This window comes from Pistacia vera, unplaced genomic scaffold (assembly GCF_008641045.1).
Source record: "Pistacia vera cultivar Batoury unplaced genomic scaffold, PisVer_v2 Contig52, whole genome shotgun sequence".
Taxonomy (NCBI): Eukaryota; Viridiplantae; Streptophyta; class Magnoliopsida; order Sapindales; family Anacardiaceae; genus Pistacia; species Pistacia vera.
The window spans coordinates 1,466,949-1,482,658 of NW_022196357.1; the positions used below are offsets into that span (position 1 = coordinate 1,466,949).

A 15,710-nucleotide genomic window follows, 5' to 3' on the forward strand; every position below is an offset into this window, starting at 1 on the left:
TGAAAACATATATTTTCAAGTTAACCTTATTACAAAATCTTGATTCTTGAAGAATTCCATCATTTTATTAAACACCCCATTATCGAGGATATAATTCTGTAATGGATGCTTGATTCACAGAACATGGCGTTGACATCATGTTTGTGGTTTGATCAAAGCCAAAATTTTGTGGCAAGCTCGCCTCCCTCCGACTACGAACCCAGGTAAACTGTCGGTTGTTGAGGAGATGGAAGTGTAACAGAGTAACTATTCAGCATGAGATCTATAGTTGCCATTGTTGGTCTCTTTGTTTGATCTTCCTGGACGCATAACAACTCCACATGGATGCATCTTATCGCTTCATCTCTTGAATAATAAGAGTTTGACAGAAATGAGTCCAACAAGTGCAAAGATGTTCCATCTCTCCAGTTTTTCCAAGCTTACAAATGATTCAATCGGCATGCTTCATTTGAAGGCATGAGGTTGCCAAAGCTTTCGCCAATTTACACAGCTAAAACTGGTGTTATAATTCGATGATTCAATCGGATTTTGATAAATCAAAATGTTTTGGTTTCGATAATATTAGAGTTTGTACTAACGTGCCACCTTTGATTGATGATTAATTGACAGTTAGCCAATCACCGTATTTTTTAATCTTTTTAAATGATTATTTAATTAATAATTTTATGTAATATAAATTATGAACATACTGTATTTTAAATATTTATTAAATACTTATCAAAAAAAAAATATATATATATATTTTAAGAAATAATTTTTTTTTATCATTATACATGCCACAATAATCTACGATCTAAACTAGCTCATATTAAAATATATGGATTAAATAAATCTATAATCCAATCCATTATATGCAAATCCAATCCATTTTTAGATTTAAAGAATGGATCGGATTGGATTGGAATGGATAGAACTTCATGTGGCACATTTTTGCCATCCCTAGCTAACAATAATTTAAGTAAAATTTTAAACCTCGTATTAAATTAAACTACATTTGTCATGTACATTATGGCTACCAAGACACATTATGAGTGCAATGGATGAATGATTCAGATAAAAATATAAAGCTGTATCTAAGGAGCAAAATTATTAAAATGTACTCATAAATTACAAAAGTGACAAATTATTTTTGGAAATATTTATAAGCCCCAGTGGGATAATTTCCTCCCCTTTCCATGCTTGTTTGGTAAATGTGATAAATCTATTAGAGTCTGTTTGATTAATTATTTTTGCACTATCCTATCCATATTCTACCTAAAATACACATTTGTTTCCTTATTATGAAAATCCTATTTTATTTTATTAAATTATTTTTAAACCCCATAATTTGTTAATTTAACTAAATAATCCCCAAAAAAGTTTAGAAATTGACAAAATTACCCCTACCCACCCACCAACATTTTTCAGATTCTGACCACCACCGTCAAAAGGTGGTCGAAAGTTGGTATAATAGTGCACTACCTGTTAGATTTGATCGATAGTGTGTCGATCTATCATTTTCTGACCAAATCCACGGTGAATCTAGCTGGAAAATGCTATCTTGGTGCACGAACGGCCAAATCCAACTAGTCTTGCGTCGATACAGTGACTCCAATCACGCTTTGGCGGTGGAGGCTGGCTGCTGGTATTTAATGGATAGGTGGGAGTGTTTTTATAATTTTTAATGTTTTTATTATAAGGGTGTTTAATAAATTAACAAACCTAAATAGTGTTTTTGTTAATTTTTAAATCTCACTTTGTTATTCGCACTCAACTCTTACTTTTTTTTTTAAAATATGATTTAAAATACTAAAACAAACATACCCTTAGTGTTGACAAAGATAGAGGAATACATTTTTTATGAAGTAAATTTATAATAAACATATGTTAATAAATCTTCAGAAGAATTACTAACAAACCAACTTTAAAAAAAAAAAAATTTAAAAAAAAAAAAAAAAGGTGAAGAGAATTAGTATCGTTCTATCAGGACTGGAATGACAGATGCCCATTTGTAACGGAGTTAAGGACCCAGGAGATGTGGGCATGGGGCCCAGCGTTGGAAACTCCAGGATTGAAGTCAAGGCCATATTCGCGTTGCACACTGATGGAGACCGGTTCTATTCGATTAACCGTTTGACACGTCCTTTTTATTTAAAACTTGATTTCCATTCCACCGGATTCTGCACGTGCGACGACTGCCTCGGCTGGCGAGAGATCTCAGCCCCGAGCCCCACGCCCCACGACTTAACATTTGGTCTTTGGATATGGATTTTGACACCAGCTATTTGTATGTGTAAAATATTAAATAGACTTAAAAATTATACATGATATGAGAATATGAATTGAAATAATGGATGAGAAACAATATTTAAAGTGATTCAGATGCTTAAAAATCACTACCGTGGTTGTCGGAATCTGACAAGTATGGGTTGATGGGGGTGTTTTTGTTAATTTTTAAAATTTTTTTTGGGGTATTTAATGAAATTAATAAGCTTAAGGGGTATAAAATTAATTAAAAAATATAGTAATATTTTTAAAATAATGTGCCAAACAATATTTGGGGAATAGGATTGGGAATATGGATATAAATACTGAACCAAACGCACCCTTAGTTATTTTGTTTTGAAGAATGAGAACACACTAGTGGTAGCCGAAATCTGTACAACGGCCTACCTGCCGACCAGAAATGGCCGGTAGTCCACCGATCTGGCCGTCAGTGACGGCCAAAGAAATTGTCGTCGTTGACGTCAACGACGGCTAAATCTTTGGCCTTTTCCGGCCATCGACGGCCACATCTGGCTGTAGATCTGGCCTTGGTGGATCTGGTCGGAAAAGGTCATAGCGACGCGTTACGACACAGATCTGACCGGTCTGTGTCGTAACGAAATTTTCCAGCCAGATTCCGACGGTGGTGGCCAGAATCTGGCACTACAGGTGGTGGGGGCGTTTTTGTCATTTTATATATTAGGGTCTTTAATTAAATTAGCAAACCTAAGGGCTTTTTCATAAATTTTTAAAGTTTATCTCGTAATACTCCCCTATCTAACTACCCAATATTATTCCTAAAATCCTATCCAAAATAATGAAACAAAATAAGATTTCCAAATGCAATGTTTTCATATTTTTGGAAGATTAAATAACATAACTGTTGCTCCATTGTGATCCCTGATGTGGAATCTTAGTCAGGATATGAAAGCAAAAGGAAAAAAATAAAATAAAATTCAGAATTCATGTCATCTTAATGAAAAAGATCGAACTTATTATACTAAACTTATGGACTTAGTATTGCAGGTAAAAGTTTTGATCTGACATTTCTTCTTACTCCTAATATCACCCTCACCTTACCACTTTACAAAATCTTGATTCTGTCATACCCTTATCGAGGATATAATTCAGTAATGGATTCTTCATTCACAGTGCTTGGGGTTGACTTTTTTGTAGTTTGATCAAAGCAAAATTCCTTTGGCATGCTCACCTCCTTTCTACTGCCAAGGTAAAATGAAATCAAATAAGTAAACACACACAAATATCAAACTAGTAAAGAAAACAAAAATTACACGCAATTTATCCTGATTCATAATACTACCTTTAACAGAGTCAATATTATGAAAATATTGTCTTATCCCTCTCGTTACAATGAATGTATGCGTTTGTCATTTATGATTTGCTATCACATTTATACAAGAGAAAAATAAATTGAGCAATGCTAGTTTTACAAAGATACATACAAATGGGGTATACAAAAACAATCCTTACCCTTAATTTTCATGATTTCTCTCTCTCTCTCTCTTTCTCTTTTTCCGTTTTTTCTTTGTTTTTTTCTTCTTGATGATATCACTTTGTAGCCCTCTTTGTATGGATCTTTGTAAAGATAGCATTTTTCAAATAAATTTATATATTAGGTTTGAAGAATAAAACCTAATATTACTAGAATCTTTTATCCTAAGCTCAAACCCAATTAAGAATTTAATTACTTAAAGAAATTTTATAGCGGCTCTTCATAGTATAGGCTCAAACCACCTACAGGTTTAGGGGCGTTGCCCCCTCGACCCCGACTGCTCATTGAGGACGCCTGATGCATTTACGTGACCTCCTATTTTTAAAGTAGTCAACAACTCTAACACCGGACACATAACAACCCCACATGGATGCATCTAATCAGTTCTTCACTAGGATAAGAAATTGACAGAGTTGAATCCAACAATTGCAATGGTAGTCCATCTCTGCGATGTTTCCAAGCCTGCAATAATAATCAAGTACGTAAAGATATTGACTCTTAACAGAGTAAAATAGTAATACAATAAATTTATTTTACTTACATAGCTCATGAGATTCCCACCACCATCTGTTTTATAGAAAAAAAAAAAAAAAAAGTTTTTTTTTTACCCTGGTCAAAACGCAAATCTAGTTGTAAGCTATAAAGCAACGTGCTAAGTGTTTGACATATGAAATTAACATAAATTTCTCTTTTTCCTTCTCATGCTTGCAGATAATGATCAAAACGTTTGAATTTTTCACGTAATGAATCCATATGTTTATCTATAATTTAAATCCATAATTTTTCATCACTGTGTCAAATAGTCTCGCCATTATCATAATTAGTTGGTGAGATTGTCCTTTTCTAAATTAGAGTAAAAAACTTTTTCCCACAAAGGTGTCTTAATGGCACTTTCTCACCCAAAAAGTTTTAAAATACTATTTCTCATCCAAAATTTGTACTCTGTTAATACTCTCAATTGGCGTTCTATGAGTTATCATGAACCAAGGTAAGAGGGGTTTGTAGAGTGGAGGCCCGTGGATCGAATGGTGGTGATCGATTGAATATTCACAATCAGATCATCTAAGAAAAAGAAACCATAGCTTTGCGATGGCGACAATCGGTGAGAAATAAATACTAAAGTGAGAGAAGTATTGTATAAAGAGACCGAAGGTTCAAATGGTCATGATGAGAGAATTTTTGTGGCCTGAATCGGCTGGGTATAACGAATTTTTAACTTTGGATGAGAGAGTAGTATTTTGAAACTTTGGGTGAAAAGTGCCATTAAGGCAAACCTGGGTGACGAAAAGTCGTTTACTCATAAAATAATGTTATTATTTCTGTACATGTGCTAAATTTTTTGTTTCATTTGACCGCCAATTACATTTTATCATTCCTCAACCCCACCTATTATTTAAATCACTCTTTTACCATCGCATATTATTATAACCTCAAAAAAGCGAGACAAATTTTACCATCTCCTAAATATTTTCTACCTATCAGAGCTCTTCCTCCAATTTTGTAGTTTGCAATTCTGCAATAGAGTGGTGAAGACATCGATTACAATCAAAACTGGAAAGGTCCTGCGTGCGCTGGACTAGAGAGTACAGTGATTAGGAGGCTGTGAAATTCCCCTTTTATGCCATGAACTTTCGGGAGAATTTGCAGCCTGCGTTGCACTTTCGTTCATCGTACTCTTCGCCGGCTTGTCAAACCGGACTGCTTCTGTAGCGTTCCTTGTATTAAACATCGAAACGTTCTAATCATCGTTCACGGTAGAAAAGAAAGGCTGAGGTGAACAGAAGATTGCTGCCGCTATGGAGAGGAAAAGTTTGACGTTGGAATGATAGGTGCTGGTCGAGGTGGGCAAAACACAACAACGTTCAAACTGATAAGAAAACATAGAGATAGACAAACGGAAGAATTCAGGAAAGGCATTTTGATTCTTTTGTAACAGGGAACTATGGAAATCCTCTGCACTTTATCATATATCTTAGATCTTTCTTTTTTATTGTTGTGTATCGTACATGCAAGTTAACCATATTATACAAAATCTTGATTCTTGAAGCACAAGCTCAGCAGTCATCCCCATTATCGAGGATATAATTCAGTAATGGATTCTTCATACACAGAGCAGGGCTTGTTGGTGGGCATGGTCACCTCCCTTCTAGTGCCGAGTAAAACGCCGGCTGCTGAGGTGATGGAAGAGTAACAGAGTAACTATAAGCATGAGATCGATTGTTGCCATTGTTGGTCTCTCAGTTGGATCTTCTGGACACATAACAACCCCCATGGACGCATCTGATCACTTCGTCTCTTGAATAAGAATTTGACAGAGTTGAATCCAACAATTGCAGGGTGTTCATCTCTCCAGTGTTTCCAAGCCTGCAATAATGAATCAAGTATGTAAAGATACTGACTCTCAACAAAGGGAAAAGTAATAGAATACTTTCTTTTTGTACGTAGCTCTGAGATTTCAGCACCATCTGTTTGATAGAATTTGTTGCTCTTCTTGCCAGTAATGATCTCTAAAACTAGAACTCCGAAGCTTACACATCGGATTTCACTGAACATGCCCATGTATAGCATATTCTGGTGAAATGTAACCATGTAAATAGACACAATGCAACTTTGTATTCTCAAATTTTATTAGAAATGTGTAAATACTTTCAACAGTTAGGATGCCGTATAAATCCAGAATATGCAGAGCAAGTTGCGGGAGTGAAAACTTACTATGTCCCAACCACTTTGTTGTATGTACTTGGGATGAATCAACTCAACTATTTTCGCCAAGCCGAAATCGGAAATTTTGGAGTTCATTTCTCGTCTAACAATACATTGCTAGCTTTGAGATCACGATGAATAATTTTAAGCTGGAATCCTCGTGAAGATAATACAACCCTCGAGCAATGCCTCCAATTATCTTGTAGCGTGTTGACCAATCCAATTGTCCTGCTTTTCAGGATCTGCATATATCAAAATAAAGTTTGCAAATTGATTTCTAAGGACGGATTCAAATGTGTAGAATGATCAACTCCATGGGCATGCATCTAGGGAGGACAAATAAATAAAATAAAAATACACCAAGTCTAATGTGATATCATTCAGACCATATAAAAAATAGTCAAGACTTTTGTTGGGAACAAATTCATATATAAGAATTTTTCTTCTCCCTCCAAGCAAAATCCCAACAGCCTAACCAAATTTCTGTGTTGGAGCTTGGCTACACTACGATTTCATTCTGAATTTGCAGAACCTTGGCAGGATCTTCTCGAAAGCCTCTTTACGGCTATTGCTCGTCCATTGGAAGTATGCCCTGAGATGTTCATTAATCAATCACTAGATCATGAATTCCTATGAAACTTCTGAGAAATGCAACACAATATGTTATACCTTATAAACCTCACCAAATCCACTTCACCCAGTTATTATCAGTTGAAAAATTGTTTGTGGCTACTTTAATTGCCCCAAAATCAAATTGCAAGGCCTTTGTAATGTCATTCCCTGATGCACAGAGTGTAAACTATAAGTAATACTATACATTCCACGAATTTAATTAAAAAGTGGGTTATAACTTGAAAAGATTGCAAAAATGGGACATGAAAGATTATAATATTGTAACTATTTAAAGTAATTTACCAAAATCATCTTCCTGTATATCACTATTCTTCTTTATTGCTCTCCTACTTATGAGACGATAATGATCGCAATGGAAAGCACCACAGCGACAGCAATTGAAGCAATGATGGCAATGATTATTGAAGTTGAGATTCGGCTTCTTCCTGCAAGAAACAGGAAAATGTTTCATTAGATATACGAGAAGTTCATTGAGTATTTTGGTAACAGTTTTAATTTCTAATTCAAAGTGCGTCCTAGTTTACCTTCAGGTCTTGTCACAGAAGCATGAGGCGGAGGAGATTGAGGCACTGCTGGAGACGCAGTCACGTTTTGAGTATAAAACGGGTAAAGTTCATACCGGCTATAACAACTCGGATACAGCATTCTTCCTCCTTGCTGCGTCGTCCGCAACTGTGAAATAGATTGTTGAAGACATGTCTTACAGTCAAAACTCGAAAGGTCCTGTGTGCACTGTGCAAGACAGTACAGTGATTGGGAGGATGTGAAATTTCCCCTTTTCGTCATGAACCTTTTCGGAGAATTTGCAGCCTGAGTTACCGTCTCGTTCATCATTCTCTTCACTAGCTCGCTCAACCGGGTTGGTTCTGAAACGCTGTCTACGTTAGCCATCATAACACCCCCGTCGTCATCCACTGTAGAGAAGAAAGGCTCATTTGAATAACGTAAAAGGCACTCTTCGTAGCCTATTGTTGCTCCTTTCTGAACAGGGCAACGTCTAGTTACATCCAAAGTGGCAAAATTGACGCAATCTTGGCAGGTTGTGGAATTTAGATCACCCCGGCAAAGAAAGAGGCCGTAGACTTTGTTGGGGTCGTCGCCTGCGGTGGCGTTGAAGAAACCGTTATGATTGACATGGGAAGAAAGCGAAGTGAACAAAAGATTCCGGTTGGTTTGATAAGTGTTGCTCCTAGTGAAAGTAGAAGTGTTTGGGCAAATGTGATAAAGGTAAAATGGATCGGTTGCATTTATCAAATTGATCAGAGAGCACAGAAGATAGACAAACTGAAAAAAAAGAAAGAATTTACAGCAAGGCATGTTCATTCTTTTGTAGCAGAGAACTCTGGAATTTTTATGGAAATCAATTCTCATGAAGCTAGTATATAGTTATAATGTATTTTATGAGATTTATGATGAGAACATAATTGGAGAAGATGACTAATTAGGAAAGACTCATTTGTTATAGAAGTCAATAAAAGTGGAAAAGTGGCCCGACCCAGCTCGACCCATGGTGGGCCAGGGCTAACCCAGCCCGCCAACAAGTGTGGGTCGGGTTAGGCCCGCCACTTTTTCAAAAGGGCATGGCAGGCCCCATTAACCCTAGCTTGGCGGGTTTTTGTGCGAGCTGGGCCACCAAAAAATTATTTTTTATTTTTTATTTTTCAATGTTTTTGTCTTTTTTGTAATTTTTTTAGTTAACTTTTCAAATATCAATTCAATTAAATTATTTTTTTTAGTTAACATTTCAAATATTAATTCAATTTTAATAAAATTAAATTGTAATATAAAAAAAAAAAAATTTATTCATTTATCAAAAAATAAAATAAGAAATAAGAAAATACCACAATTATTGTTTCGTTAAAAACCTTACCAATTTGGTGACACAACCTAGTCTAAATGATCCAACCTCTTATTCATCGTTTGGAGAGCGTTATTAAACTTTTTCAGTTAACCGATCAAAGCAGGATCTGCCTAGGAAGTTGAGGGAATGCTTTTCTCCGTAACAGTTTGGGAAGGAGTTACTACTTTGGGTGGAATAGTCTCCTGATTGCGGGGAATTTCCTCGTTATTGGTGCTAGAGTGCTCGGCTTCAAAACCACGAGCCACGAGTTTTGTGGACTGTCTTTGCTATTTTATTTATTGAATTTAGAATGTCTGATCCTTATTTTGTAAGGGGGAGCTGTCTATTTATACCCGCTAGTGGGTAGGTGCCACGCAAATCCTTCCATGCGTCCCATTGGTTGATAACTTAGAAAATATCCTTAAATTAAATGGAGCTTGGATAGGTGTGTGAACCAAATTCATTCACAGACAAAACTTGAGCTGGCTGGGTTGTTGACAACTATATGCTTTCTGTCTTGGGGCGACATGGCAGACTTTGGACGACGCAAAGTCTTCCTGAACTTTGATCGGTGCTCGCTGACATAAGTTTATGTCAGCCTTGATTTTTTAGGCATAACAACAAGGGGTGTTCAAAAGTGGTTGACCGAACCAGTTAACCACTTTCTTGAACTGAACTGGTTTTTCAGTTTAGGAAAATTCCTGAACCAAAACCAAATCAGTTTAGAGAAAACTGATTTTCAACCGGTTTCCCCCTTAAATTGGATTAAACCTTTTTTTTTTTTTAATTTTTCCTAATTTAAATTGTAAACCTCAACAATACATAACCAAATAAAAATTAAACATTCATAAATATCCATTGACCACAACTAACAATATTGTTAATACAGAAATATGCACCAAGCAAAGAATTCTGATTGACCTTACTGGAACCGGAATGGATGTGCGCTGATTTAATAAAAAACAGCAATGGACAAAAAGGAATCATAAATAAGAACACAAGACAATTTTTAAAGTGGTTCGGCAAGTTAGAACTTGAGCCTACATCCACAGTTTCTCTTATTAAATGAGAATTACAAATGATGAATATTTTCTTAGAACAATTGCCCCACCCTCGAAAACAAGTTCTGATAGATTTTTATAGCACCCATTTACATGATAGAGTTGAGGTAAGATTCGAATACGTAGGATTAGGGAGTTGCACGATCTTCAGCTACCTTAGTTGGAATCTAAGTCAATTTGAATATCTTTCTTCCAAATTGAGCCAATCTAAATATATTTTCTCATAATAAGGAATTATCCTCTCTAGATTTCCCGTATAACAATAGCCCCCCAGTTTTTGGAGTGCGTAATCATGCTTCAAAAACTCATGTTTTTTATTTGGATGGTTGTCGCACTATAGGCTGCAGTCTCGAATTAAAGAGCTTGAATCATGCCTGGCAAGATCTAAGAGATTTGAGAGATCTTGAACACGTGATCTCAAGCGAATGAGAGAGCTTATGAGCTCAATTAGAGAGCATAAAGAGCTCGATTTGAGAGCGTAAGGAGTTCGATTAGAAACTCAGAGAGTTTGATCTGAGAGCATAGCTCGATAAAAAAGCATGGAAAGCTTCATCTGAGAACATAGCTCCATCAAAAAGTATGGAGAGCTTTATCTGAGAGCATAGCTCAATCAGAAAGCATAGAAAACTTCATCTGAGAGCATAGCTTGATCGGAAAAGCATGGAGAGCTTCATCTGAGAGCACAACTCAATCAGAAAACATGGTGAGCTTGATCTAAGAGTATTGGGTTAGCGATCTGAGTGCTCAAAAGCACGATCTGTACGCTCGACAACACAATATGGCCGCTTGAAAGCACGATCTCAATGACTTGAATACATGATCTCAATGATCTTGAACGTGTGATCTCAACAATCTTGAACGCGTGATCTCAACGATCTTGAACGCATGACCTCAATGACCTTGAACGCTTGATCTCAATGATCTTGAATGCATGATTTGAGCACTCTGAGAGCTCGATAGCTTGGGAGCTAGAGAGCTAGCTTGATAGCTTGGGAGCTTGAGAGCTCGATAGCTTAGGAGTTTGAGAGCTCGCTAGCTTGGGAACTAGAGAGCTAGCTTGAGAGCTTGATAGCTAGCTCGAGAGTTCGATAGCTTGGGAGCTAGCTTGAGAGCTTGAGAGCTAGCGAGCTCTTTCTAATATGAGAAACTGAGCGCGTGATCTAAGTGATCTAGCCACGCGATCTGAGAGCTCCAATTTAAAACAGACTTTAGTATTTTGACGATAACTTAAGCTGTGGACCTTGGATTTGGATGATTCCTAGACCTCATAAAGCTAACTCAAAGGGCTGCAATTCTTGTGTTTACCACTTAGCCAGATTTAGACTTTATCCTACTTAGATTTTCACATTTGATAACGTGATTCTAGAAAAAGAAGTTGGGATTTGCTGAAGAAGTTGAGACTTGTTGGAAACACATGGAGAGCTGATGTGAATCAGGCCCTCCTTCTAGCGCCAAAATATTGATACAGAAATCTACACCAAACAGAGAATTCCGATTGACCCTACCAGAACTAGAATGGATGTGTGTGTGATTTAATGAAAATCAGCAATGAACAAAAAGGAAAGAGTCATAAATAGAAACACAAGACAATTTTTAAAGTGGTTCGGCAAGTTAGAACTTAAGCCTACGTCCACTGTTTCTCTTATTGAATGAGAATTACAAATTATGAATCTTTTCCTAAAACAATTGCCCAGCCCCCGAAAACAAGTGCTGATGGGTTTATATAGCACCCATTTACATGATAGAGTTGAGGTAAGATTCAAATACGTAGGATTAGGAAGTTACACGATCTTCGGCTACCTTAGTTAGAATCTAAGTCAATTTGAATATTTTTCTTCCAAATTGAGCCAATCTAAATATCTTCTCTCTTAATAAGGAATTACCCTCTCTAGATTTTCTACACAACAAATACATAAAAAATTGATACAAATAAATTTAATTTTAATGTATAATATCGATTAAGATTTTTTTTTTTTTAATATATATATATATATATATTAGTAAAACTGGTTTGTATTTTCACCCAAACTAGAAACCAAACCCAAAATCCAGTTTTTTGAATTCGTTGAACCGTAACTGAACCAATTTTTTGGTTCAGTTCTGTTTTTACATTTTTTTGAACATCCCTAATAACAACAAAGTTGAATACAACAATTGCAATGGTGCTCCATCTCTCCTATGTTTCCAAGCCTGCAATAATAATCAAGTACTTAAAGATATTGACTGTTAGCATAGTGAAAAAGTAAATACAAAGTTTTTATTTTGCTTATATAGCTCATGAAATTCTCAGCACCATCTGTTTTATGTCAAAACTCAAAAATAGCAGCTATAAAACAATGTGCCAAATGTTTGACATATAAAATTAACATAAATTTCTTGTTTTACTTCTCATCAGTGGTAGATCCACAAATTTTTTTTAGGGTGAACCAAAATAAAAACTAATTATACATAAATATTTTTGCTAGAGTGGACCAAAATCTAAAAATTATATATATTGATATTTTAAAAAAAAAAAAATTGAGGGTGGGCTAAAGTGGGCTGGATCCGCCCCTGCTTCTCATGCTTGCAGATAATGATCAAAACGTTTGAATTTTCCACGTAATGAATCCATATGTTTATCTATAATTTAAATCCATAATTTTTCATCACTGTGTCAAATAGTCTCGCCATTATCATAATTAGTTGGTGAGATTGTCCTTTCTAAATTATATATGTAAGATGATAAAGATCATCTAATAAAATAAGAGCAAACAACTTTTTCCCACCCAAGGTTTGTCTTAATATCACTTTTCCACCCAAAAAGTTTTATAATACCACTTTCTCACCCAAAATTTATATTCTGTTAATATCTAAAATACATTTCACTCTCTGAGTTGGTATTCGACGAGTTATCAGGAGGTAAGGTAAGAGGGGTTTTGTAGAGTAGAGGCCCGTGGATCGAATGGTGCTAATCGATTGAATATTTACAATCAGAATCATCTAAGAAAAGGAAACCCTAGCTTTGCAGTAGCCGATGATCGATGAGAAATCAGGTACCAGAGTAAGAGAGGTTTTGTATGTATGAGACCACACAGTGCGTTCTACTTTACCTTTAGGCCTTGTCACAGAAACAAGAGGTGGAGAAAAGTGAGGCACCAGTGTCGGTGCCATTGCCGCACTCATGTTTTCATTATGAAACGGGTACAGTTCATACCGACTATAACAGCTTGGATTCAGAGCTCTTCCTCCAACTTTTGTAGTTTGCAATTCTGCAATAGAGTGGTGAAGACGTCTATTACACTCAAAACTTGAAAGGTCATGCGTGCACTGGACTGGACAGTACAGTGATTAAGAGGCTGTGAAATTTTCCCTTTTTGTCATGAACTTTTCGGGAGAATTTGCAGCCTGAGTTGCAGTTTCGTTCATCGTACTCTTCACCAGCTCGTCAAACCGAACTGCTTCTGTAGCGTTCCTTTTATTAAACATCGAAACGTTGTAATCATCGTTCACGGTAGAAAAGAAAGGCTTATTTGAGTAACGTAATACGCACTCATCGTACCATATTACAGATTCTTTATGATCAGGACAACGTTTAGTTACATCCGAAGTGGCAAATTTGACGCAATCTTGGCAGGTTCTGTAATTGACATCACCACGGCAAAGAAAGAGGTCGTAGACCTTGTTAGGGTCGTCGCCCGCAGTGCGGTTGACGTTGGAGACAAGTGAGATAACAAAAGATTGTTGCTGGTATTGGAGAGGAAAAGGTTGACGTTGGAATGATAGGTGTGTTGTTGGAGGTGGGCAAAACACAACAATGTTCTTATCATTTTGCTCTTATGATGTGAACATGAGTGGTGAAGAAGCAATCGTCTGACTATTCTTTGCTTCATATCCTAATCACTCCCTTAACCGAAAGAATGCACTCCCCACTCCACTTAACGTTTGGAGAAAATGAAACAAAGTCCTTAAAAGATAACTCTTGTAAATACTATATTATGAATATAACAAAAATACATCAAATATATATCAAGATTGACAATATATAAATTATAAAACACAAACCATGCAAAACATTTAATAATTTGATATGATTCGAAGTAAAATCTACCTTGAGAAACATTAATTTTAAGATGTGAAAATAGAAATTATATTTTCAAAGTACAAAATGCAAATTAACAACAAAATTTATGGACTCAATACTGCAGGTAAAAATCTTTACTTCCCACTTTCTTCTTAATTCTAATATATCACCTTCACCTTTCATTTTGAAAAAAAAAAATTTATATATATGTATAGGAGTCAATAAAAGTGGAAAAGTGGCCCAACCCACGATGGGCCAGGGCAAATTGCGGGTTGGGCTTAACCCAGCCTGCCAACAAATGTGGGTCGGGTTAGGCCCACCACTTTTTCAAAAGGGTAGGGTAGGCCCCATTAACCCTAACTTGGCAGGTTTTTGTGTGGGCCAGGCCACCAAAAAATTTTTTTTTTATTTTTTTAATGTTTTTGTATTTTCTGTAATTTTTAACTTTTCAAATATCAATTCAATTAAATTATTATTTTTTAAAAAATTTTAATACAATTAAATTGTAATATAAGAAAAATTAGATTTATTCATTTATCAAAACATAAAATAAGAAATAAGAAATAAGAAATTACAACAATTATTGTCTCGTTAAAAACCTTACCAATTTGGTGGCACAACCTGGTCCAAATGATCTAACCTCTGGTTCATCGTTTGGAGAACGTCATCGAACTTTTTCAAGTAATTGATCAAAGCAAGATCAGCCTGGGAAGTTGAGGGAATGCTTTTCTTCGCAATTGTTTGGGAAGGAGTTACTACTTCGGGTGGAATAGTCTCCTGATTGCGGGGAATTTCCTCATTATTGGTGCTAGAGCACTCGACTTCAAAACCACGAGCCATGAGTTTTGTGGTTAGCCTTTGAAGGTGAAACTGACTGACCAATTGAGAATACTGAATAGAGAGCTTATATAAATCTATGCCCTCCTTCTAGCGTCAAATTGTTGATGGGTGATTTTGACACCAACGACCTTGCATATGCAAAGTGCATAGAAGGTCTTAGAAGTTACACGTGATTAATTATGAGAATTGATTAAAGGATGCTATTATCACAATAACATGCAAAGACTAAAAGTAAATAGGGCGATGAGAATTTTATAATGGTTCAGATGCTTAAAACGAATTCTACATCCATTGTTTTCTTTTATATGAGTATTCATGATGATTGACCAAGTTTACAAGAGGTCACGAATTGCGAATTGAATTACAAATGCTTGGTATTTTGAGAGAATATTAAGCCAGTCTATTTCCTGTGGGGTGTCTTTCGCTATTTTATTTATTGAATTCAGAATGTCTGAGAGCATAGCTCGATCAGAAAGTATGAAGAGCTTCATCTGAGAGTATAGCTCGATCATAAATCATGGAGAGCTTCATCTGAGAGCACTGGGTTAGCGATCTGAGCGTTCGAAAGCATGATCTAAACTCTCAAAAGCACGATCTGAATGACCTGAATGCGTGGTCTAAATGATCTTGAATGTGTGATCTCAACGATCTTGAACGCGTGATCTCAACGATCTTGAACGCATGACCTCAATGACCTTGAACGTATGATCTCAACGATCTTGAATGCATGATCTGAGTGCTCAGAAAACTCGATAGCTTGTGAGCTAGAGAGCTAGCTTGAGAGCTTGATAGCTTAGGAACTTGAGAGCTTGATAG

The 15,710-nt window shown here is 36.1% G+C and overlaps 1 pseudogene; it reads right to left on the reverse strand.

Moving 5' to 3' along the window:
- Window positions 1-5,956: 5,956 nt before the first annotated feature.
- LOC116106638 lies at window positions 5,957-14,894 on the reverse strand (annotated as a pseudogene).
- Window positions 14,895-15,710: the final 816 nt, after the last annotated feature.